The following is a 26,379-nucleotide window of genomic DNA, read 5'->3' on the forward strand; positions in this document are numbered from 1 at the left end:
TTCCTTGAGAAAAAGGATGAAATCAAGACAATAACAATTATTTCAGAGATGAAGAATGATTTTAAAAGACAGTACTACATATATATGCATTGGAAAGTGAGAGTACAAATTACACAAACACACACACACACCACAACACAACACAACACAAATATGTGCACACACCCCAAATGCGACAACAGCCATCATTGACTGGTAAGGTTACAGATGATTTTTTTTCTTCTTTATATTTTCCACATTTCCCTAACTTTTTATAAGTAGCATGTATTATTTGTATAAATGGAGAAATTTCTATTTTGGAAATCCACTAAAAATGCTACATATACCTCTTGCTATAGTCTAGGGGTCCATACCTTGAGTTATTGCTGCAAGTTCCTCACTTGATGCACCTTCTAGGAAAATAGACCTTTTTCCCTTGAGATAAAATTTGAAAATTTCTCAGTAGGGAGCAGTTGCTAAACCTAAGATTCAAAATGGCACCCAGGGGACAGGTGTAGCTAAGGGACTAGGCTTACAATACCTTATGACATATTGAGCATAGAAAAAAAATAATTTCTCCTTCTAGAAACATGACCATTTTTCTGCATCTGACCTTTCTGTCTTTGTGGCCCCTGTTAGGAGACTCTAGTTACAGGAAAGCAGATCTACATTTGCACCCCAGCTCCACAGTCTGCTAACCATGGGACCTTGGCCAAGTCACGTATCATCTTTGTGCCTCTGTCTATAAATGAATAGGCTTATTTTGAGGATTAAATGAATTAATGCAAGTAAGCTCATGTTAGCACAAACAGTAAATGTTGGCTATTACCATTATCTCCTTGGCTTGTCCCAGGCATCTTTTCCAACTATTATATGGAGAACATTTTTCTGATTTAGCTGGTTTTTATAATTTCAAGGCATCCTTTGAGAACCAGGGCCTTCCAGAATGGCCCCAGGAACCCTCAGAAAAGGGGAAGGCTTAAAATGTAGTTCTTCCTTACCTGCTGGCACAGGGCTTGTTTTCCCACAGAAGCTTCACCGTCTGGTTGAGCAGGAAACTTCACTCACTAAGGAAGCCCCTGGGAGCCTGCCTGCCTGGCCCCATTGCCTGCTTCCCTTAATAAGCCAGCACTCTCTTTAAACTGTTCCTTTTGGTGTCTCTGACTCAGACTATCTTAGATCATTCTGAGACAGGCTTCTCCTCCTTCCCTACTTCTACCTGCTGTCCTGGACATTTGTCATGCCTTTGACTGCCCAGTATCTACAGCCACATCCCCAATTTGAGGGATTACCACACACACACACACACACACACACACACACACACACACACAGCGTCTTGGTCTGGCCTGTCCCTTCCTGTGATATTGGACCACCATGCCTTCCTAGTGATTCTTTGGGCAACTCCACGTTCTCTGAATTCTCTTCCTGTTTATTCACAGTCAAAATCGATTTTGGTTGCTTACAATTAAGAAGCCTAGCCAGCTCCTACTTTGGCATAAATCCTTCAGCTGTTAGTGCCCCAAACTCTCTGAGCTTCTCATGCTATGGCATTTCTTACACCCTACTGGTTATGACATATTATTATAAGTGTCTGCCCATCTTCCCCAGATTGTTAGCTCCCTGAGGACGAGGACTAAAGCCATCTAGATCCCTGCAGTATCTCTATCATGGAACAGAGTACCTAGTCTGTAGTAGGACCTCAGCAAATGCCACATGAATGAGCAAGCACCAAAACCATACCACATAGGTGGGGACCAGAATAACTACAGTAGTTCCACTTGAAGAATCAGTTAACTTGCCAGCTTTCTGATAACCTGGCACCATTCCCAGTCTCATTCTAGGGGAAGCCAGATTTCCTTTAGGCTTTGGCAAGGAAGAGCATATTCCAGCAGCATCTTGAGTGGGAGGGTGCGAAGTTGGCCGCGTCTTAAAGTGGGTGAGTAATCCCCCAGGCAGCACTTAGCTTTAAACTCTGGCTTATAACGTGGTCATCTCCTGAAGCTCCCAGCTTAAAATGGAAAGTGGCATTACTCATGGTGAAGAGCAGACAATAAGAAAACATTTAGGTGGGGCCCGACACAATGGAGTGAGTATTCCCTGATGATGGATGAGAGCATCTCTGCCCTCAGCACCCTCAGCCCCGGCAGACCGCTCCGTCATAGCAGGGCTTTTGAATTACACCTCCAACTTAGCTCACCACTCAGTACTTTGCTCTTTGGGGTGTTGGGAGACACTGTGTTTCTCAGCCTACAGGAGGCTTGGTGGGAGGAAATGCCCCTGAAGATATCAGCAGGTGATATAAAGCGGTGGTTACCAACATAGGCTTCAGCATTCACCAGACCTGGGTCCGAATCCCAGCTCATCTACTCTAGCTCCGTGACCCTGAGTAAGTTATTTAACCTCTCTGATCCTCAAGTTCCTCACCTATACAATGGGTTAGATCATAGTACCTACTACAAGGTCATGGGAAAAGTAAATCAGACCATCTGTATAAAGTTTTTTATCACAATGCCTGGCATATAATCCACACTCGGTAGATGATCACTGCCAGTACCAATAATGTTCTTTTACCCTTTCCCTCCACCCGCCTCCATTACTTCTCCATCCTTTCTGGTTTTTTTCTCTGTTAATCTCACTCAGCCTCCATGCCCTTCTTCCAGGAGTGGTCCCTTACCTCTGGCACCCTCTGAGCTCAGGCCACACCGCAGCCTCCCTTTCATGGTCACTACACTCCATTACTATCTTGTTTTTCCCTCACTTTCTTGGTGTCTGTCAGGTTGTATACTGAGAGCCCACTACCCAATATCTCAGCCGTTACTGTCTCTTCCCCAGTTCAGAATCCATGACCTGGCATGCCATGAGGCAGAATGCACTATAATAAATCAATCTGATTATAACGAAGCCTCATGGACAGATTGGGCAAGAGGTTGTAAACTAATCCGGGCTCAACACCAGTTTCCAGTGCCCTAGCGTAATAGACACGCACCCACGAAAAGCAAAGTGGACTACAGGCCAGTTTTACCAACTTAGGCTTTGGGCAGCACTGGTGATAATTATGAAGGTAGTTTTTTTTTTTTTTTTTTCTTGGAAAAGAACATATCACCAGCTTTTCCAATAATAGGCCTCTTCAGTGAGTTCATAAATTAGATTCAGATTTTTTTTTAAAGGATCTACTCTTGGCCTAAAGCATGCATTACTATTTAGAGATAAATGATGGCATAATGTGTCAAGACTTTTAGCACTGTACCAGGTGGTTCTATAACCAATGATGCAGAGACTCCACAATCATCAGTTCCTCCAGGGTTAAGAAAACTGTCACCTTTGATCACTGATGACTAGATTAACTTCAGGTGATCCTCTCAGGACATGTCTTAATCATTCTTTTATTCGACACATTTAATGGGTAGCCTTCTGTGTGCTGAGCACATTTCTGGATAACATGGAGGATATGGTAAAGAATAGGAGGCAAGCCTTGCCTTCCAGGAACTTACCACCCAGCAGGGGAGGTAAACACACACAAGTAACTCATGGGGGGAGAAATGTGACAGATGTCACAAATAAGGCATCAGGTTTTATGGGAGTTCCCAGGAGGCACAGATTACTGATGACAGCGATATCAGGGAGCAGTGGTTAGTTGGGACAGTATGTATGTGGGACTAGGGTCTCAAAAGGCCAAGATTGAAGGCACACAGGACAGAGGATGCAGCATACAGCATGGACAAGGAACAGAGTTAGGGAAATGAGGTGAGAAGTGGAACGAGAACCCTTTGAGTTAGGGGTGGCTCATCTCTAATGGGTTCTTGGGGGCAGGGAGTAAGGCAAGAAAGACAGTGTAGCCAGATCTCATATCTCACTTCCTGGGCAGTATCTCCACTCGCATGTCCAATAATTATCTTAAACTTAGGATGACCCAGAAAGAGGAGTTAATTTCCCCTACGTCGTCCCTCAGCCTTTCTTTTTCAAGTATTTCAGATCTAAATAAACGTCCCCAGTGTCTCAGCCAAAAAACAGAGAAGCCTTTTCTGTATCTCCTTCCCCAAGCTCTATGATTTCTCACTCCAAGCTCTATCCTCCGTCTGACTTCTTCTATCTTCTCCGTTACTACCACTGTATTCCAAGCCATCGTTTCTCACCTGCCTCCTGTTTTAACCCTTGGCTTCCTACAGCAGCTTGCTTATGTGAGATTTTACCACCTTGCTTGGGTAAAACCCTCCAGCGTCTTCCAAAACACGGTGCCCCACAGGCTCATGATCAGGACTTACCTCCTGTCACCACTCCCTCCTTATTCTTTGAGCCCCACCTACACCACCAGCTATCCTCTCTTCCTTGAGCTCACCAAGTGGATCTTCCACAGCAGATTTGCATTTTCTGTTTCCTCCCCCAGAACGCTGTTCCCTCAGCCTGAAATGCTTCTCTTTCCTTATGCCTTTATGCGTCAGCTTGCTCACGGTTCACAGCTCAGCTCAGATGTCACCTTGGCACAAGGGCCTCCTCTGCTGACCCTCCTAAAGCAAACAGCCCCTTCTCAGTTTTTTTCTACTCAGAACTCCAGCTTTTTCCTTTATAGCGCTTATCGGAAATGCTCTCTAATACCGATGTTTGTTTTTCCGTTTTATCACCACCACTCCTACGAACATGTAAGCTCCATGGGGGCTTTGTCTTAGCACTGTCCCTTCAGTCCTTAGCACAATCCTAGCCTGCAAAGGTACTTAATAGTTATTCATGGAATGCAGGTGGTCTGGGCCACACACCCAGAAATTCTGATTCATTTGTCTGGGCTGGGGCCAGGCAAAAGAAGAGTTAATTAATTTGAATCTTTTAACTGCAGGCATATTTTTTAACCACGTTATTCCTAGCATGATCCCCAGGTAGTTCTAAGTTTAAGACAGAGTTGAGACCCTGGTCTTGAGAATGGAAATCTCGCTAGTATCTTACTATCCATGGTGGGGTCCTTGGACCAGCAGCACAGGCTTCACACCGTTACTTGTTAAAGATGCAGCATCTCAGGCCCCACCCCAGACTTAGAGAACCAGAATCTGCAGTTTAATGAGATACCCCGGGTGACTTGTATGCATATTAAATATAAGAAGCACTGACCTAGCAGAAATACAGAATTCCCGAGGATTAAGTGCTTTGAATTTGGCAGGGTGAGGTTGTTATATCTGTAGGACATTGAGGTGGGCTTGTCGCTAAGACCATTGGGAAGGTGTTTCTGAAGCCCCAGAATGAGAATTTAAGAGGAAGTGGGTATCTTCACCGAAATGCTCTTTGCGGGTTGGCGTGTAGGGGCTTGGTGAGGTCATCCGGGGAGAGAAGAACGAGACAAGAGAAGACAGAGTTGATGGGCCACAGGAGAGCCCCAGGATGGCACGAGAGGAGGGGAGCTGAGGTGTGGAAGTGAGAAAAGAAAGAGACTGATGAGGAATGCTTCTAAATTAAGTCAGGACAAGGGACAAGGTCAAGAAAGGGGCAACCCAATGTATCAGCTGTGCAGAAACATCAGGGGGCACAGTCCAAGAAATAACCATGAGTTCTGTCTGCAGAGATGGGTGGATGGGGGAGCCACGAGAGAGGAGGAGCGGCTTGCACCTGTGTGAGGAGCTGGAAGCAGTGAGCCCACACCACCCTCCCGGCAACAACTGTGGTCCCACCAAAAGAAAATTCATGTCTCGAGGGAGTAGGAAGGGAGAGAAGCTTTTCTTGAATGAGAATGAGAGACCTGAGAATGTTTGTCAAGAAGAAGAAACCTGCAGGCAAACGGACCGAATCGACTGCAGATCCAAAGAGAATTTAATTGATAAGGCCAGGCGTGCAGCGCATAGGAGACAATCGGATGAAGAAGTGTAGACTACGCTCCTGTGCGTGTTAACACAGAGACTGACCTAGGCGGGTGCCAGGGAAAATAATAGGCTGCCTTCGGCGAAAGAAGCTGGGTGAGCATGGAAAGGCAGGGGCAGCTTTCTTTTCAATTTAAGAAGTAAGAAATGAGAAGTAAAACTAGGGAGAAAACACCTGTGTGCACTCTAGCCAGACTGCACAAATGTTAACATTTTCTCAAATTTATGTCAGATCTTTTCTATGCATGAGATAAGACATTAGAGAGAAAGGTGAAGTTCCCTCTCTTTCCTTTTTGCGTAATATTTCTCTCTTCCTGTGAGGCAGCTACTATTATGAGCTTAGGGTGTGTGTAATGCCCACAAACAGTGTGCTGCCTACTTCTGTAGTTGGCTTTTCTTCACTCAACAGGATATCTGAGATCTATCCACTTGGACACACCCATGCAGATACATCAACAGATGTAGGAGTAAATTCTATAAGTAAGCTCTGATCTTACAAATGGCCTCCACTGTAGGTGCATATATTCTGTAGGGACAGACATTTATGCTAGTTTTTCACTGCTGCTGCGAACACGCTTGCACATGAAGAGGTGTATTTTTTACTGTCGTTTCTTTTGAACTTTCTGAAGTTTTTACCATGTGTATTTTGAACAGGTGTTTGAAATAAGAAAAATTCGTTTTCCTTAAAAACCTGCAGATTAGTGTTTCTCAAAGTATGATCCAAGGGATGCCAAAATTAGAATTACATGGGACATTTGTTATAAATGCGGATCCCTGGGCCCGGCCTCAGATCTACTGGTTCTACACTATAATAATTCTCCCCAGGAGATTCTCAGGCATTCTCCAGTTTGGGAAGTATCAAGAGACAGATGGTTCCTCTGAGAGGGGATGGGGGTGAAGAGAGGTATGCAAGGAAAAGAATGGAGAATAACACTGATTGACAGCTCCTTTGTGCCAGGCACTGTGCTAGGAAATGATATTTGGAGTGGCAGGGAAGGGGAAATCCATGGGGATTTATCAAGATAATACATGTAGGAAGTTCAGAAGTTCGGCAAAGGTGACCATGGCAGTTAAAAAAAGGCTCTGGAGGGGTGTCTGGGTGGCTCAGTCGGTTAAGCATCTGACTTCAGCTCAGGTCATGATCTCACAGTTGTTGGGTTCGAGCCTCACGTTGAGCTCTGTGCTGACAGCTCAGAGCCTGGAGCTGTTTCTGTGTCTCCCTCTCTCTCTGCCCCTCCCCTGCTCATACTCTGTCTCTCTCTCTCTCTCAAAAATAAATAAACATTAGGGGGCCTGGGTGGCTCAGTTGGTTAAGCATCTGACTTCGGCTCAGGTCCTGATCTCATGGTTCGTGGGTTCAAGCCCCACATTGGGCTCTGTGCTGACAGCTTGGAGCCTGGAGCCTGCTTCAGATTCTGTGTCTCCCTCTCTCTCTTCCCCTTCCCTGCTCACCCTCTGTCTCTCTCTGTCTCTCAAAAATAAATAAACATTTAAAAAAATCGTTTTTAAGTAAATAAACATAAAAATTTTTTTTAAAAAGGCCGTGGAGTCCACCACTTAGTTAGTGTCTGTATGCCCTTGGGAAGTCACACAACCTCTCTGAGCTTTAGTTTCCTCATCTGCAATATATAATAGTACCTGACTGAAGAATTTTATGAAGATCAAATGATTTAAGGCACATAACCTGCTTAACCTAGAATTTGAAAGTTTTTAGGTGGCCACCGAATGAGGACAGTAGTGGTGAGTGCAGAAGTTTAATCCCCCTTCGTAATCTGTACGTACACATCTCATAGTTTGGGTCATAGCCCATTTTTGAAACTACAGCTGAGGTTTATAGTATCCAGATGCTGCTTTCCTGTCACACGGATGGAGATCTTCAATATGTAGTCCTCAGCCACTCTCCTCTTCTCATGGGGAAATATGATTAACACATACAATCAGCTGTAAGACGCCGGTTCTAGAAATGTATCAAAGTGGAAACTGGGGAGTCCCTGTGTTGTTTGAGGTGGGGGGCTGGGTCCTAAGGGTAAAGATTTTAAACTCTAAGTGTAAATATATACCTTAACACGCACATGCCCCCTCATAGCGTGCACACGGCTATAGGGCCGTGTGGCTGGAGGGCGAAGGAACCAGAGCAGAGGGAAAGTCTGCAAGGGTTTGGTCGGAGGGGGTGGGGGGGAGGCTCTGGTCTGCAGACAAGGAACAGAGAACGATGACCCAGGGTGGCCACTACCTTTCCTTCCTGTGTCCTGTGTCTCCGTTCACCTTTCTCCTGTGACGTGCCTCAGCCCCCGCAAGCCCAAATCTACCATCACAGCCTGGGGGCAGTGATCAGGATCCCTGGCTTAGAGTTCACATACAGAGGTCTGAGTCCCAGCTCTGCCTCTTAGGATCTGTGCCACTTAACTTTTTTTTTTTTTTTTTAATAGGCTTTATGTTTTTAAAGCAGTTGTTAGGTTCACAGCAAAATTAAGAGGAAAGTGCAGAGGGTTTCTATTTGCCCCTCCCCTCACATGGCACAGTCTCCCTTGTTAGCAACATTCCCACCTGAGCGGTACATTTGTTACAGTGATAAATCTACCCTGACGCATCATACTCTGCCGAAGTCCATAGTTTGTAGCAGGCTCACTCTCGGTGCCGGGCATTCTGTGGGTTTGGGCAAATATATGATGACAGGTGGGTATCTGCCGCCACTGGAGTATCAGACGGAATCGTTTCACTCCCCTAAAAATCTTCTGTGCTCTGTCTATTCATTCCCTTCCCCCCAGCCTCCTGGCAACCACCGATCATTGTGCTGTGTCTTTACTTTTGCCTTTTCCAGAATGTTGTAGAGTTGGAATCATATAATGTGTAGCCTTTATAGATTGGCTTCTTTCATTCCATACCATGCATGGAAGGCTTCTCCACATCTTTCCCTGGCTTGATAGCTCATTTTTTTTTATTTCAATGTATATTTTTGAGAGAGGGGGGAGGGGCAGGGAGAGAGGGGGACAGAGGATCCAAGCAGGCTCTGTGCTGACAGCAGCAAGCCCAATGTGGGGCTCAAACTCATGAACCAAGACATCATGACCTGAGCCAAAGTCAGATGCTCAACTGACTGAGCCATCCAGGTGCCCTGATAGCTCATTTCTCTTGAGTGCTGAATCATATTCTAACATGTGGACATGCTACCTTCTCTTAGCCTCAGTCTACAGGGCTCTGGGTAGCGGAGGCTGAGAGAATTTGTAATAATGATAAGCATGAATAGTCTAAGTGCTCAATACCACCCACTCTGCTGAATGCCTCTTTCTGCCCTACCTTACCTCATCCTTCCTAAAACTTGTCACATAGGTCTTAGGAACAACCGCCTGCCCCTTCCCTTACAGATGAAGACACTAAAGCTTAGGGGAGATAAATCATTGGTCAAGGCCACAGATCCAGGAAGGGAACGGTCTGGAATTCGAACCCAAATGTTCTGACTCCAGGTTTTAATATTGAGGCTATAACCTTCCAGGAAGATTCTTGCCAGTGTTTGGCACATAGAGAAAAACGTGTCATCAAACTTACTATTGTTACAATTTTTGCAGCAGAGCCATTTAAATTGGAAGGTCACGATTCTTTTCTAAAGAGAAATATGAGGCACTGGGGGGGGGGGGGGCGGTCAGAAACTTCCTCATGCCTCACAAGCCTGGAACCAGAACTAAAAGCCATGGTTAATGGAGGCTCTGAGTTGCTCCGAAGAGAGTACTGGTGGGTTTTTTTTAAGGTATCATCTCCTGAGCACTTACCAGATAGGTTATCCCATCCAATGCTACAACAACCCATTTTAGGAAACAGAAGAGCCCAGGAGACTCAGCTCTGCTCATCATCCACCGCTGAAGCTTCTCCCGTGTTTTGTGCCCCACCCCGCCCCCACCTCCCCGCTCCCCACCGCAGCCTGGCCAACATTTGCAGCTCCGGGCGTGCGTCACGGCACAGAGGCAGCCCGGGAACGTCTGGGTCTGACCGGTGTCTGGGCTGAGGTGTGGGTGCCTTGGCAGCCGGCTCCAGCTCTTCCTCATCTTCCTGGTCACAGTACCCACTGGCCCCCAGCACCCTCTGCCGGGGCACACCTGCTCACTCCCTGTCCCCTCCACTTCCTTCTGCCCTGGATTTCCAGACAGAGTCAAAAATGGGTCCACATCAAATAAGATTTGTTTGCTCTCAGTGTAATTTTCCATTTATAGACAGCTTTCTCTCAGGAGGCACTGTCCTCCTTCCTCTGTCTCGGTTTTTTCTGGGTATTTGAGGATAAACTGCTGATGGTTGTTTTTAAGCCCTGCGGTCAGCAGCCCAGCCGGTCGTTCATTCAGAATGTCTCCAGAGAGCCTGCAGTTGTTACCCTTATAGGATTTATGCTAATTTCTGTGGCCTCTGAGATCTCTGTGGAGGTGTAGAGCGTTAAAAAGAAATGCCCGGTTGGGGCCAGCAGGGTCCTCATCCACAGGCTCATCCTGGTGCGATGATGAGGATGAGAAGACAACAGAAAGAACAGCTGCTGCTTAGAGCATACTCCTCCAGGTGCTAAATGGGATTCGCTTCTTCCTCTGACGTATAAGTGCTGCTCTGACCCCATGATACAGATGAGGACGTGGGCAGACAGAAGCCAGGGCCGTGGCTGACCTCTCTGGCCCAGCCACCCCACACGCCCCTTCCAGCCCTGGGCTCTAGCCATACCAGCTTCGGTCTGGTCCCTTGGATCACCATGTTCTCCCACCACAGTTCCTTTGCACACGCTCTTCCCCTTGCCTGGGCCACTTTCTCCTCCACTGTGCGCCGAATCCTCCCTGACCCATCTTTCAGATCTCAACTGCAAATTCTTCAAGGATGCCCTACTGCCTCCCCCCGCCCCCCGCCAGCAAGATGCTCCATTAAAGTTCAGATAGCCCTGCCTGCCTCTGTTCAAGGGTACTGGTCTGGACTGAAATCCTACTTTTACTTGTGCAATTTTCTGGCTAACATCTGGCTCCCTCTCCGGACCCTTAGTCCACAAGAGCAGGGGCTTGAAAGTGCTACCTTGTACATAATTCCACCACTATGCTTCCCACGCTGGACCGAAACGATTTATTGATTCATTTTTCTCATCCCTTGGTCTGTGAATTTCCTGAGGGCAGCGTCCAGGTCTTTTTCTAACACGGTGCTCAGCTCAGTAAATATTTGGTGAGTTGAATTGAATGGACGGGATTTAATGGAACAGTGTAAGTGGAGAAAGGGCGCCTGAAAACTCAGAACTCAGAGCCCACAAAATACCGTCATTCTGAATCCACCCCCCACTCTTGGAAATCTGGAGCGATGTTAGAGAGAAGGTTAGCTTTTTAAAAAAACCAAGTTCCCTTATAATTTGGATTGTGGCATAGAGGGAGCCATGACTCTCCCAAAGAAGCATCGTATTACAGTCCTAAAGCCAAGAGAGGTGAGGAAGAAAGCACATCTGCCTCTCAGAGGTTCATCCGAAGTTTAGAAAAAGTCGGAGCGGAAATAACTAGTGGACTCTCACTGGAAGCTGTGCTGGGATTTGGCTCCTTACGGCCCTCGGCCTTGCGTCATTTCCTTATCTCTCTTGGGGGACTTCGCCTGGCTTCTTCCCCACTGCTGTCATTGCTGACTTTGACTCTGTAAATGTTGTGGTCTGGTTGCATTGGAAGCACCCCCGTCTTTGGGGCTGGCCCTTTCCAGGCGCTGATGTCCTTTGGTCTGGCAAATGGGTCCTAGGGTTTCCATACCTGAGAGATGGGGTTGGGGAGCGGGGGAAAGAGAACAAACAGGGCTTCTCTTCTGTCCGGGGGATGAGGAGGGCGAGGGGCAGTCTGTGGGTTACAGGCCTGGTGCTCACCCAGCAGAGTTTTATGAAGATAAGTGCCAGGTAACCGCAGGCTCCCACATCCAAGCGGGGCCCAGCCTCAGCCCTACCCACCCCAGCTCCAAGGAAAACACGCAGCTATTTAGAAAAGCTGCTTTCATCCTGCCTCCTCCTTCCTATCGTAACAGATCATGAGCCTGTTCTTCCGAGGGCTGAATAGCCCCTTTTAAGATGTTAGAAACCTTTTCTGAGTAAGAGGATTAACCTAGTTGAATTTAATAGTAGTAGCACATGATAGATTAACAGTAACGTGAAGAACAGTGAGGCTCCAGTGACCCATTATGACGTTGGCTCGTGGACTGCCAAGCATTTTGCAATAAAAACGCCGACTAGTTATCACACAGGATGAATTAAAGGGACACTACCCTCCGTTGTCCCCCACTGTGAACCTGCTCCTAGCAGGCTCCCTGGCAGATACGTAAACTTTGCTTTGCAAATATCTGTTAAACTAATTCTGGAATTTACTGAGTGAGGCTAACTTAAGGTTCTGACAGTTTTCCAGAGTGGGACTGAAAGCCTTCATTTTAAACATAGTTTGCTCCAACATTTTGGGTAATGGCACATAGAACTATTTGCCATTCTCCTTTAGCTTCTAGACTTAGTTCCCACTCATCCAAAATTTTGAATGTATTCCTGAGAGTTAACAAGTTAAGTGGAATCCCACTGGCGCAAATCAGATCAAAGGAGGGTGTTTTTGTTTTTGTTTTTTTAAATAGCAATCAAAGAGTCATTTTTAAAGAGGAGACAGAATCCTATGTAACCTGAAAATATAGCACAAATATTGAAAGCGAACATCTTGGGGTTCCAGTGGCTGAGGTAGGAGAAAGATACGGTGAAATTAGAAATGGAGATTAGAGCAGGTTTCCAAATTGAAAATCAGATTGAGAATCTGACTGCCCTTGGTGGGCTGGGCCCCAGATGGTGCCATGGAACCCTAGGTCCAGAAGAGGGCGCTCTGAACTAAGTGTGCCAACGGCTGTGGTAAAATCTCGAATCTCTAGAAGAGACTGGTTATACTTGTCTTTCCTTTTTTCTACGTTTTTGTGTTGTCTTGTAGGCATAAGAGAGAGAGTTTTCATCCCCTGTGCCAACGAATCATCTTCTGAAAGTATTACTAAACTGAGGATTTCACAGATTGAATACCAAACCCCAAGAGGATCATCATGTTTAAAAAAATCTTTTTAATGGCCTTCAACCTTTGGTCTCCCGAAAATCTGTGAACAAATTTCCCACACCATGGACTCTTTCACTATGTTTAAATGGTCCCTCAGGAATCGGTGTATTCTTCGAATATCGACCCTACACGTAGAAAATGGATGGTCAAATCAAGCAGGGTGGACTTACTTGATGTTTCTGAGGGTTACGTGTCTGTGTTACATATTTATCAAGTGAATGAATGAAAGGTACTGATCTGATCCTGATTAACAAGGAAGCTGTATCTTTGTCAGCTTTAAAGCCTAAAAGATACTTTAAAGCCTTGTTTCCATTTACCAACTTCTTTGGAAATACAGTTTCTTCCCTACAGTTTTTATTCCCAGGCCCTGAGGGAAGAGCAGACAGTTTCAACAAGTACTTGGAGGAGACGGCATACCATGTGCAGGCTCTGTGACTGGCAAATTCGATATTAAGAATTTGTCCTATGGCAGGACTCACACCAGTACCCAGAGGCCAATGCGTGAGGTTCACAGCAGCGTTGTTAATAGCAGGAATTTGGAAAGCATGTGCCCCAGTAATGGAATGATAAATTATACAGCCAAGCAAATACCAGGCGGCCATAAAAAAGAGAGCTAGACATAAATGTACATAGATGAGTGGGGGGGAAAGGAAGCCCTAGAACAATGTATGTGGAATTATTCTATAGCTGATTTTTAATTTTTTTTTTTTATTCTGAGAGAGAGAAAGAGGGACAGAGCGTGAGCAGAGAAGGGACAGAGAGAGGGGGAGAGAGAATCCCAAGCAGGCTTTGCACCGTCAGCACAGAGCTCGACTTAGGGCTCAATCTCACGAACCGTGAGATCATGACCTGAGCCAAAACCAAGAGTGGGACGCTTAACTGACCAAACCCCCAGGGCCACCCAGGTGCCCCTGAATTTTAAAATTATGTGTGTATCTGTAGATACAGAGCTAGAAACCTGAAAACCTGATGAGCTCTAGAAAATGGGATGGGGTGGGTAAGGAGGAACTCATGTTTTATTTTGCTTTTGCAGGTATTTTTCTAACTTAAAGAAAAAACCAATAACATCTTTAAAGCCCTCTGAAAAGAGGGCAAAAATGCTATCCACTCAGTCCTTTCCTACAGCTCCCAAACTCGCTAAATCCATCCTCCTGGAGAATGCTTCCCATGCCCCCCTCCCCCGCCCACTTCTGCCCTGAGTCCTGTTGCTTCCTGCAGGCCCAGGCATCCCAAAGGATGCCAGAGCCCCAACACCTCACAGTCCTCCCTGGGCCTCTGGAGTCCTCCTTCCACCTCACTCTTCTATCCAAAGTGCCTGTGATCTCCTCCAACCCCAGGGTAGCACACTTGTGACCCATGAGCCAGATGTGGCCTAAGGCTATATAGTTTGCTAGAGCCACATATTTGGTTGTGTTTATTCTTAATCGATTTGATGCTTACTACTTGGGAAGTTTCACTTAGAATTCCTGCTCTCTGTCTTCTCTTCAACCACCAGAAGATCTGGCCCACTACACCCACCTTCCCACGTGGCTAGAATTAAGTGTCAGCCTGACCCAGGGTCTCCACTGCTCTGTCTTGTGGAATCTCCTGGCCCTGCCGGCAGGAGAGCTTTTCATTCCATTTTAGACCCTTCTCCTCTATCTGGTTTCAACAACAGCACCAGCTTCTAGATCTTCTTCTTTCTCTTTAGCTGCCCTTGTTCAGCATCCTGTCCTGGCTTCCTCTCCGTTAGCCATCTTTTGAAGTCCAGCATTCCTCAGGGGTCCGTCATTGGTATATATGCTCTCCTTGTCTCCCTGAATATCCTGTCTTCCTCAGGTTCCACTCATGTCTCCAAAATCCCAAGTTGCCTCTGCCTTAATTAATGACAGTACAGTGGTTATAAAGTAACCCAAACCACAGACCTTAGTCATACTCCCTTTCCCTCACTACCCACAGGCCTCTCCTAATGATTTGACCTAACTATTCCTTACGTTGTCCTTCCTCTCCTTCCCTGCCATCATTGTCTTGAGTCAGGCCAGCAAAATCTTGACCCCTTATCCAAGGCAATTGCTTCTAATTTTTCCCTCTGTAGCTTATTCCTCTTAACTCATGCACGACACCTCCAGCCTTGTCCTTTCAAACCACAAATCTGATTGGGCCTCACACTTCCTCAAATGTACTTCATGATTCTTCACTGCCTACAGGCCAAAGTTCAAACTTCTTAGCTTGGCATTCAAGGCTCTTTATGATCTGGTTTCAGCCTTTATTCATTCAGGCAACAAACTGAGCACCCATGATTTGTCAGGCCTTGAAGATACTTTTGTGAAAACAAGTCGTGTTCCCTGCCCTTATGGAACCACATTGTAACTGAGTCCTTATAGACTCCCCACCCTCAACATGCACCACACACGTTAAAGGACAAGGAAAAATTCAATACCAAGGAACTAAGAGAATAAAGAGTAAATCCAACTTTAGAATAAATGGTCAGGCAAGACTCCTTGAGGAGATGACATTTAACCTGAAACCTGAAGGGAGAAAAGATTCTAAACAAAATCCCTCCTTCTCATTCTGGCCTCTCTTCACTCCCTTTTCCTATCTACTCTGCACTCCACGCAGGCTGAACCATCATCTAGTACTTGTATACATTGTCCTTGGGGGTGCTTCTGCCCTAACTGTGATCTTCTCAATGAGAACAGTTCAAACTGGGTCCCCAGTTGTTCATTTGGGTCCCCAGTGCCTGGCATGTATCTCAATAACTGTGAGATGAAAAACTGGATGGATGGATGGACGGATGGATGGATGGATGGGTGACTGGAGGGATAGGTGAGTGGGTGGGTGAATGGATGGGTAAATGGATGGACAGATACATGGGTGGGGGGTGGGTGGATGGGTGGGTAGATGATGGATAGATAGGTGGATGGATGGATGGATAGATGGGTGAGTAAAAACACACATGCTTTAAGCTGAACTGAGTCTATTGTCTTTGGGGGATAATTTTATAACCAACAAAGCTGAGGCTTTGACTTTGCAGGAGTTGGTTTGTGCTAGAGAAGAGTGACTAAAAAGAATTCTCACTCAGGTTCTCTACCACTTTAGTTACATGTCAGTTTTTCTATCTACTCATCCTTATTATTGTGAAATGGGCAAGTCTTTTTTGAATTGAAGTATAGTTGACATGCAATAATATATTAGTTTTAGGCATACAATGTAGTGATTCAACAATTACATGTGTTACAAAAGGCTCACCACAATAAGTGTAATTACCATCTGTCACCATATAAAGTTAATGTAATATTATTCACTATATTCTGGGCAAACATTTTTTCCTTAGAAATTAAGAAAACAATAACATTTTACATTTTTTCTTCAATAAACAGCTCTTAACCAGATCTTGTTTCAATTCTAAGGGAGTTTTTTAAGGCAGGAAAACGAGAGGCAGTATACATAGTGCTTAAATGTCCAGCCTATGCAGCTAGATCCCTGTGTTCAAATACTGGTCCAGCCACTCCCCACAGTAGATCCTGGGAAACCTCACCAAGCCCTCAATGTCTTTACCTGTAAAATATGACTAATAACAGTACCTACTCTCAGAGGGTGGCTGGGAGGATTCAATGACACGTATAAGAGCAGAGCACCTGAAACAAAGTTAGGACTCAAAAACTGGGAGGTGCCGCTGTCACAGGACTGATGTTTCTTTAGCTCAGCCCATCCAAATGCCTCCAAAAGCTTCTAAGAGAATCCTAGCCAAAGACGACAAAGGACATGCACTTCAAGCTATTTTTCTGGTTGAAGAAAAGAAATTCTCTTGCTCATACGCTCCCTGGCTCCATAGCAGGCCCACAGAAGTGGCCACAGACACAATGCACAACAGGCTTCATTCACATTCTGAACATCTCCCTGCTCCCACTGCCGTACGTTAGCCTGGTTCAAGGCTGTGCTAAGTGGCCATAAACAGGTCCAGGTGGCAGGTCACACAGTATGGCTGTAGTTTCTCTCCATTTGCCTGTAATCTGGGCTTCCTCACAAGACCTCAGCTCTTAGGTGGCTGAAAAACAGTTCAGTCTTGTCCAGTATAAGAATTTAAACAGTCCTGGGGCACCTAGGTGGCTCGGTCAGTTGAGCATCCAATTGTTGATGCCAACTCAGGTCATGATCTCATGGTTCTTGGGGTCAAGCCCCACGTCGGACTCTGTGCTGACAGCCTGGAGACTGCTTGGGATTCTCTCTCTCCCTCTCTCTCTGCCCCTCCCCTGCTCATGCTTCTCTCTCTCTCTCTCAAAATAAATAAATAATCTTAAAAAAAACAAGATTTTAAGCAGTCCTGTTAGGCACTACTCTGCCCCTGAGATTCCCTCCCCTTTGGCTGCCCTCCCGCTGCTTTTGGAAGCATCATCTAGCAGTAAGAGGAGTGGAGGTCCCTGAGTCTCTCACTGGAAGAGCTGAGATACTCATTCATAGGCCTCTGGGGCCCAAGGTCTCAGCGTGGAACCCTTTGCCTGCCCTATCACTGCCTACTCACCGCCTTTACGGCTCAAGTTGAGGTCCTGGTCTCTCTTGTTGCAGTCAGAATTCAGGGAGGCTCCTTGGCTGACCAGCTCCTGTTGGCCATGGGCTCCTTGTTTCCCCAGCCAGGAGGTCTCCCCCTGGCCCCACAGCAGGGTCACCCCACAGTGGCCTCTGGCTGTCATCTCAGCATCTGCATCATGCAGGAATCACAGGAGATACAGAGTATGAACTACACCCACTTGCCCCTGGATCATACTCACCCATACTCTCAACCCTCCAGCCCTCCCCATGTTACAGGGCCAGCCATCCTGCGCTTGGCTTATCGGGATGTTTCCACGGGCAAGCCACCTCCACCCCTCACTCCCCCACACGCACACACACACACCTTCTTTTCCACCTCCATCTTCGGATGCTCCCGTGGCAGACGGCATCCCCTACACAGTGGTAGAAACACCACGATCTGTCCACCAGATTGCTGTGTTAAATGGGAGCTCAAGCAATTTTGCAAGTCTTCTCTTCACAAATCTTGGCAGCTGAGCTGACTGTCCTCTTTATTCTCTGTTCCCTTTTCCTTCTCTGGCGCTGTGTGACAGGTCCCCTGACCCAGGCTCTGGGCAAGGAGACTCCAAGTGGAGCATGGTTTAAAGGCAGCAGGATGGGGTGGGAGGGATCAAGATACATAGCTTCATATTTGCCTTATTTTCTTCCTCAGGCAGCCATGCCTCTCCCAGGCCTACCATAGCTAAAGGAATCATTGTCCTTCAAGGCATTTTCCTTTGTTTCATTCATGCATGTGTTCATTCAACAACTGTGATTGAGCACCTGACATGCAGGCACTGTGCCGAGAACCAGGTCAGTAGCTGCCTCACGGACGTAATGTAAATACACTTGAACTCTTTGAACGACATGGGGTTAAACTGTGCAGGTCCACTTATATGTGGGTTTTTCCACATATGTTTTCTCTTCCTTATAATGTTCTTATTAGCATGTTCTTTTCTCTAGCTTAGTTAATTGTAAGAATACAGTAGATAACATACAAAATGTGCATTGACTCTTTACATTATCATTCAGACTCCCAGTCCACAGTATGCTATTAGTAGTTAAGTTTTGGGGGGAATCAAAAGTTATACATGGATTTTCAGGTGCATGGGAGGTCAGCCCATGTTCAAGTGTCAACTGTATTCTCCTCATGTGAAAAGATGCTCAACATCATTAGCCATGAGGGAAATGTGGATTAAAACTACAATGTGATACTATTTCACATCCGCTAGAACGGCTGCAATCAAAAGATGGTTAATAACAAATGTTGGCAAAGATGTGGGGGAATTGGAGCCCTCTTCCATTGCTGATGGAAATGTAAAATTGGTATAGCCACCTTGGAAACCAGTTTGACAGTTCCTCGAGTGGTCACCCATAGGGTTACCATATGAAAGTACAATCCCACTCCTAGGGATATACCCAAGAGAAATGAAACATACGTTCATACAGAAACATGTACACTAATGTTCATAGCAGCATTATTCATAAAGCCAAAAGGTAGAAACAACACAAATGGCCTTCAAATGATGAATAGAGAAACAAAATGTGGTATGTCCATATGATGGAATATTACGGAGCTGTAAAAAGGAAGGAAGTACTGATAACATGCTATGACATGAGTGAACCTTGAAGACGTTATGCTGTGTGAAAGAAGCTGCCACACAGTACTATATTTTGTGTGATTCATTTGTATGAAGTGTCCAGAGTAGGCAAATCCATACAGGCAGAAAGTAGATTGGTGGTTGCCAGGGGCTGGGAGGGGGTAGAATGGCGAGTGATTGCTTCATAGGAGTGGGTTATTTTTAGTGTGGTGAGTGTCCTGAAATTATTTAATGGCAATAGTTGCACAACTCTGAATATAGTGAAAGCCATTGCATCGAACACTTGAAGTGAGTAAATTGTGTGGTATGTAAATTATATCTCAAGAAAGCTGTTAAAAGATGTTCTCATCTTTCTAACTGAATGTCTTTTCCAGTTCCTTAGCTCTCCTAGGACAAATATGAATACAACTTCCAGTTATTTTAGGACTTTTTCCAACACACTTTTTAGATCCAGTGTTAGGTAGCTAGACATCTATTTAATGATTTTTATTTATTTTTTAGGTTGATTTGTTTTTAGAGGGAAAGAGAGAGAGAGCACAAGCAGGAGAGAGGGGCAGAGGGAGAGTAGGAGAGGGAGAGGGAGAGGCAAAGAGAGAGAGAGAGAGGGAGAGAGAGAAAGAATCTTAAGCAGGCTCCACGCTCAGCATGGAGCCCAACTCCGGGCTCAAGTCCACGACCATGAGATAATGACCTGAGCTATAGTCAAGGGTCAGACCCTCAAGTGACTGAGCCACCCAGGTGCCCCTATTTAATGATTTTTAAACTGTTATTTCCCATTAGAAAGTAAGCTCCAAGAGAGCAGGAACTTTTGTTTTGTTGGTTGTTATATCCACCATGTTTAACCTGTTTCATGTCATGGAACTCACATACCAAATGGACACAAAATCCCAGCTAGGCATGAGATGACTGCTATAGGCATCATTCACTCAGGACATGTCTACTGCAGCCTCATGGTGTATGGAGTGAATGAATGAAACACACATGTCTCTGCCCTGGGGGAACTTACAGCAAAGGAAACCTGTCCTGAGCAGGTCTAGCACTTTGATCAAATCTGAAAACAAGTGGGGCGCCTGGGTGGTGCAGTCGGTTAAGCGTCCGACTTCAGCCAGGTCACGATCTCGCGGTCTGTGAGTTCGAGCCCGCGTCGGGCTCTGGGCTGATGGCTCAGAGCCTGGAGCCTGTTTCCAATTCTGTGTCTCCCTCTCTCTCTGCCCCTCCCCCGTTCATGCTCTGTCTCTCTCTGTCCCAAAAATAAATAAACGTTGAAAAAAAAAAATTAAAAAATAAATAAATAAATAAATAAAAAATCTGAAAACAAGTAATATCTAACATTCACTGAAGGTTTACATACACAGAAAGTGGGGATTTTGTTAAAGTTGCCCTTACTGGGGCTTTGTGGGCATTTAGGCTGAGCTGAGACAGTCATGCAAAGAAAAAGAAGACAGATTCTAAAGGATTGGGGGTGAGTGAGAAGAAGGTCAGGCGAGACAAAAAGAAAACGGCATTTTCCAGTGCATTTGCTGGTTCCAAGGAGCAATTCCAAGCTGTGATTTTAAGTTCTTGTTGAGATGGAGGGTAGTATCGAGAAAGGGGAAAGCGCCAAGTACCATCCTTCATGTCCAGTGTCGGGAAGTCTTCGAGAAGAGATATGAAGGGAAAGAGTGACTCAGTGGCTGGGAGGGGAGGGAACAAGGGTGTTTCAAAGGGATGGGGAAGATTTCATTACCGTACAACAGCCTTCTTCACAATGGAAAATTATGGGAAGGATAACCAAGGGGTCAAGATAGAGGGCGAGAAGATATACAATGATGACACAGTTGGGAACCCGAGAGGCGGACTTGTAGATACGCAGCCCACGGTGGGTGATGAAGGTCTTGGGGTCAAAAATTAAAGCAAGAAAACTCATCCAGTTGACTTTTCCTACACATACAACCTCCTCATTCCACCTCTGTCTTGCCCCATGTTTTCTTTTTTCTTTTTTAAATTTTTTTAATGTTTATTATTTTTGAGAGAGAGAGAGAAAGACAGAGAGCAAGCAGGGAAGGGGCAGAGAGAGAGGGAGACAGAATCGGAAGCAGGCTCCAGGCTCTGAGCGGTCAGCACAGAGCCGGATGCGGGGCTCGAACTCACAGACCGTGACATCATGACCTGAGCTGTAGTTGGCCACCCAACTGACTGAGCCACCCAGGTGCCCGACCCCCATGTTTTCAATTTAATACACAGGGTTTCTAGAAAACCTGTAATGAGAAGGAGATGTGAAACAGGGCTAGGAACTGACTGAGACATGAACATGGCTCTTGCACAAGGCAAGGCAGGGTCAGAGAGTTTAGACACTTCAAGAGATGGGAGGAGACAAGGAAGATGTGGGCAGAATAAAGTTCAGGGTCAAGGATGACGCCACAGAATCCAGCGCAAATTGCTAACTAGAGCTTGGGGAGAAGGAAAGATGGGTCAGAGATAGAACCGAGACCCAGGAGGCTTATGAGCTAGAAAATAAAGATCTTGGAGGATCTTCCTAAAGGGGTTGGCTTTACAACTAGAAGTTGTAAGTTTACAACTGACTTTACAACTAGAAGACATACTCCCGGAGTTCAGGGAAGCTTGAGAATTAAAGTGAACCCAGGCACAGATGAACGAGGTGAGGTTTTCTTTATTCTTGAGGTCAGTCGCCTCCATTGTGTTTTTGATTTGCCCAGCTGTCCGCCCACCAGGAGGACCAGATGACAAAGATAGCCCATCTCCTTCAGAGGCCATCTTGCCTGCTGATCAAGGGCAGGGACTTTGGCCCACGACGCTGCCCAGGCTCTGTGGCTCCCTGGCTCTGTGTCACTGAACATGCACACTGGCTGCACCACACTGAACCCTGTGCCTCGTCTGTAAAAGCAGGAGTGAGAAGAAAGGACTGTTATTGAGATGAAATGAGATAGTAGAGGCAAAGCTCCTAGCAGTATGGCACCTAGAATGCTTCCCAAGCCTCACAGGCACTTTTCTGTGGGTGTTTTACCACCTCTAAAATCAGGAAGTACAGCATTTTTTTTCACAGTTGTATGTAAAATGATGGTGTATGATTCAATTTATGGTGTCTTAAATTTGATGAGATAGGGAAGTAGACATCCAGTAAAAGGCAGTTGCGGTGTTTTGTGGTTATTCTACCTGTGCTAGATTCATGGTTCCGTCAATGTCTAAAGGTTTCATTCTTGACTCTAGCTGGCTGAGCCTTTTCCCTGGGGGACAGGAGCCTGGGTCCTGGAGTCAGCCCCACTGAGGGTTAGTCTTGACTTGGCTACTAATCACAGTGAGACCAGGGTCATGTGACATCACCTCTCTGAACCTTGGTGTCCTCTCCTCTATAAGGGGGATAACAGTATTACGCACCCTCCTAGATTTATGTGAGGATTAAATGGCACAGAGTTCTGTAAAGTGCTTAGCACAGTACTGCAGTTGTATATACATTGAATAATGATGATGACAAGAGTAATAATTAAATGGTAGCATTGACTTAGATAACAAGATCACATTTTCTAAAAAGTGTTATTATTATTATTCCTGAGATACCTGGGGAGCCCCACCACAAAACAGCCAGCTCGGACTCTGGGTGGGCAGGGATCTCAGAACCCAAATCAGCCCTCCTGTTCTGCGATGGTGGGTATCTAGGACTGCAGCCTAAGACCTGGAACCATCTCCCCCACTGACATCCTTCTTCCTGAGCCAGCTTTCCGTCTCTCCAGCACTCCCCTCCTTAGGACTTTGGCATCTCTGGACACATTTGTTTAGGAACTGTTTCCCTTGGAAAAGAGGGCACCGTCATCTCCCTTGGAAAAGACCACCACAGATCCTGGCTGGGGTTTCTCAAGCAATTAATGACCCAAGAGCTCCCCAACGAGGCTCTTCTCTGTCCTGTCATCCTCCTGTCTTGTCTTGCACACTTGCTCACTTCGCCCAGCTATCTGCTTCTGTCCCTCAACCTGCAGTAGCCTACAAGTGCCTTTTACCTCTCCCTAATGAGACTGGCTTATCAAAATCAGTCAAGGTCTACATTTATCACATCAATAACTCACACACCAGAACCTCCCCATATCTCCAATCTCCCTGGTGTTTCCCATCCAAATTCTCTATTCCTATCCAATTCTCTATGGGCCTGGGCCTGGGTGGCCCAGTTGGTTAAGTATGTGACTTCAGCTCAGGTCATGCTCTTGTGGTTCGTGGGTTTGAGCCCTGCATCAAGCTCTGCACTGGCAGCTCAGAGCCTGGAGCCTGCTTCAGATTCTGTGTCTCCCCCTCTCTCTCTCTGCCCCTCCCTAGTTTCTGCTCTCTCTCTCTCTCTCTCTCTCTCTCTCTCTCTCTCAAAAATAAATAAATAAACTTTACAAAATTTAAAAGAAACAAACAAAGTTCTCCATGGTTCTGAAAACATTGCCCAGACTTCCTCTGCAAGCGCTATAAACAGGTTTTCCTCCGGGGAGGCTGCCCAGAGAGTCTCTGCCAGTTCCTTTCTTCACCCCTGATATTTCTCCTCACATCATGAGGACAGAAGCCAGAACTAATGACTCTTCCCCAGATTGGCTCTCTGGCAAGCCTTTCTCTTCTGAGGGGAGACCCACTCCTGCAGTCTGCCTTGCTGTACCTTTAATAACTGGCCTGTTTCGTCGCATCCATCCCAGGGGCAGGAATACCCAGACTTTTATGTACGGCTCTGCCAGTGGAAATTCCAGTGTAACCTGAGTGATTCTAGGATGGCATTTGATGAAAGTTCTTTTTTTTTTCTTCTTCTTAATAATAGGGGGTTTTTTTAATGTTTATTTTTGAGAGAGAGAAAGACAGTATGAGCAGGGGAGGTGTGGAGAGGGGGACAGAGGATCTGAAAAGCAGGCTCTGTGCATACAGACAGCAGCAAGCCTAATGTGGGGCTCGAACTCATGAACCATGAGATCATGACCTGAGCCATGATCAAGAGTTGGACACTTAACCAACTGAGCCACCCAGGCGCCCCAGTGAAAGTTGTTTATCTTTTAAAATTTTTTTAAATATTTATTTATTTTTGAGACAGAGAGAGAGACAAAGCATGAACGGGGGAGGGTCAGAGAGAGGGAGACACAGAATCTGAAACAGGCTCCAGGCTCTGAGCTGTCAGCACAGAGCCCGACGCGGGGCTCGAACTCACGGACCGCGAGATCATGACCTGAGCCGAAGTCGGCTGCTCAACCGACTGAGCCACCCAGGCGCCCCGGAAGTTCTTTATCTTTAACAGCCACTGGTTTCCCCTCCAGGTCCAGTTATCATGGAATCAGACCTGGAACAGCAGCAGGGGCCCTGTGGATGCTCCTGGGGGAAGCTGTGGAATTAGGACTTTTTTGCTGGATTTGCAACACAACAGAATGGCTCTCATGGTCTTAGGAGCAGGTCAAAAAAGTCCCAGCCTCTCCAAACGTGTTTCTGCTCACTTAGAAATCTTAAGGGCGTAGTGCAGTGTGCTGGCTGGGTTGGGGTGTAAGGTTTCACACAAGCAGCCGTAGTGTGGCATCGCTGAATCTAGTCCCATCGAGACTAGAAAGCACGGCCTCCTACACGAGATTCCCCACAATGATTTATTTATCTGTCTGTCTATCTGCCCATCTGTATATTGTCAGACATATCCCCATCCCCAAAATGCGGCATTTAAGCCAGCATATGGAAGACAGTGTGGCATCAGAAAGATGTCCAGACTGTAACAAGATGAGCCAAACTCAAGCCAGGCGAAGGAAGAAAGCAAAGAAAGGCTGGGCACCTGGCAGTCCCTCCGAGCAGTAGATAGAAAGGAGTGGGTTTTCTCCCTTGCCACATGTCCACACTGCAGAGGTTTTCTTCCGGGGGGATATGAAAGATCAAAGTGCCTCGTACGGCCAGGCTTTGGAACCTGGGGCCACATTCCTCCCGGCCCTCCAGGGCTGGCTCTTGCCTGTTCATACACCCTCCTGTTTGTGCCCACAAAGGATGGAGGAGGCACCCTGGCTGGTCTCATGGTGGCTGCCTGTGCATAGCCCTCTGGGCAAGCAGCTCTTCCCCTTTCCCAAACTTCCCATCCTGGCTCTCCCCTCTGGCCCCGCTCCCATGCAGTAGGATGCCACAGAGGTCCTGCCCTTACTCACAAAGGCAGGTCTGTCTGGAGCTGAGCAGGGCAGGCCCTCAGGGGAGGGCCTGGGCTCCACTCTTCTCTCCTTAAGGAAACAGACAGGTCCAGTCCAGTGAGTCGGGGAGAGGGCGTTGCCCTTGTTAAGTATCTCCTCACAGGCTCAGGCAGAGAGGCGAGGTGACTGTGTGACAGCAGAGTGCTCTGCTCGCGGCACCTGTGTTATGGGGCTGCGTAAGAGGGCCAGGTCACCTCCCGAATCAAATCAGATTAAACCAATCGGGATGCCACGAGCTGTCACCCAGTCCTTTGCCCCCGCATCAGTCAAAATGGCTTTTCTTTGAAACCCGCTTCTGTAACCTAGTTAGTACATGTGAGGTGTGGTCACTCACTGCTCTGCCTTTGACATCTCTCAAACATTGTGATTTGTCGCGTGACCTTGAGGTTCACTGCCCTGGTTGTCACTGTCCCTGTTCACTTAATATGGAGTGACCTTCATTACGTATAAGGGACCTGACAAAACCCAGTGAGGGAATAAAGGTGGAGTCATGGTCAAAGGCATGGGCTCCTAGGTCAGGATTCCTGGATTTAAATCCAGAAAGTTAGCCTGTACAGTGAGACCAGGGATAGTGTCCATCCCCCACCCCCGTGCTTGTTATAAAGATGCAACAAGGTGGGGCACCTGGGTGGCTCAGTTGGTAAAGCATCTGACTCTTGGTTTCGGCTCAGATCATGATCTCACAGTTCATTAGATCGAGCCCCGTATGGGGCTCTGCGCTGGCAGCACAAAGTCTGCTTGGGATTCTTTCTCTGCCTCTCTCTCTCTCTCTCTCTCAAAGTAAATTTAAAAAATAAATAAAAAAACTTTTTTTTAAAGGGTGAAGCCCATGACTCCTGTTGCCTGTAAAGCATCTGGTAGGTTTAGCTATTATTTTTGTTATGATTTTTCAGAACAAATAAGACCAACTCCCTGTCCTTGATGGAAGGTGGGAAGTGAAATTGTAAATGAGACCGACTGCGGTAAATGCCGTGGGGGGGGGGGAGCCTGAGGGAGAAGGGGCCGTGGAGGATTTGGTGGAAGCAGTGGGAGCTCAACCAGAAGAACACATAGGCTTCATGCATATGGACACGGGGTCCCAGGATAGCTTGAACAGAGGCCCAGGCATGGGGAGTGGAGGTGGCCTTTTCCCCGCAGGAGGACAGGTTCTGCTGGGCAGGGGGATGCGTAGGACTCACAGGGTCCCCGCACACCCATGTGGAGTCAGATCACAGAG

General features: G+C 46.5%; 1 protein-coding gene across 5 annotated transcripts in view; it reads right to left on the bottom strand.

Moving 5' to 3' along the window:
• Window positions 1–26,379, bottom strand: part of FGF1 (fibroblast growth factor 1) — an 89,146-nt gene that overhangs the window by 51,371 nt on the left and 11,396 nt on the right. The window lies entirely within an intron of this gene.

Source organism: Lynx rufus, unplaced genomic scaffold, assembly GCF_022079265.1.
Source record: "Lynx rufus isolate CCGP_SWC_20201006 ecotype Redwood Valley unplaced genomic scaffold, mLynRuf1.p SCAF_1, whole genome shotgun sequence".
In the NCBI taxonomy this organism is placed as follows: Eukaryota; Metazoa; Chordata; class Mammalia; order Carnivora; family Felidae; genus Lynx; species Lynx rufus.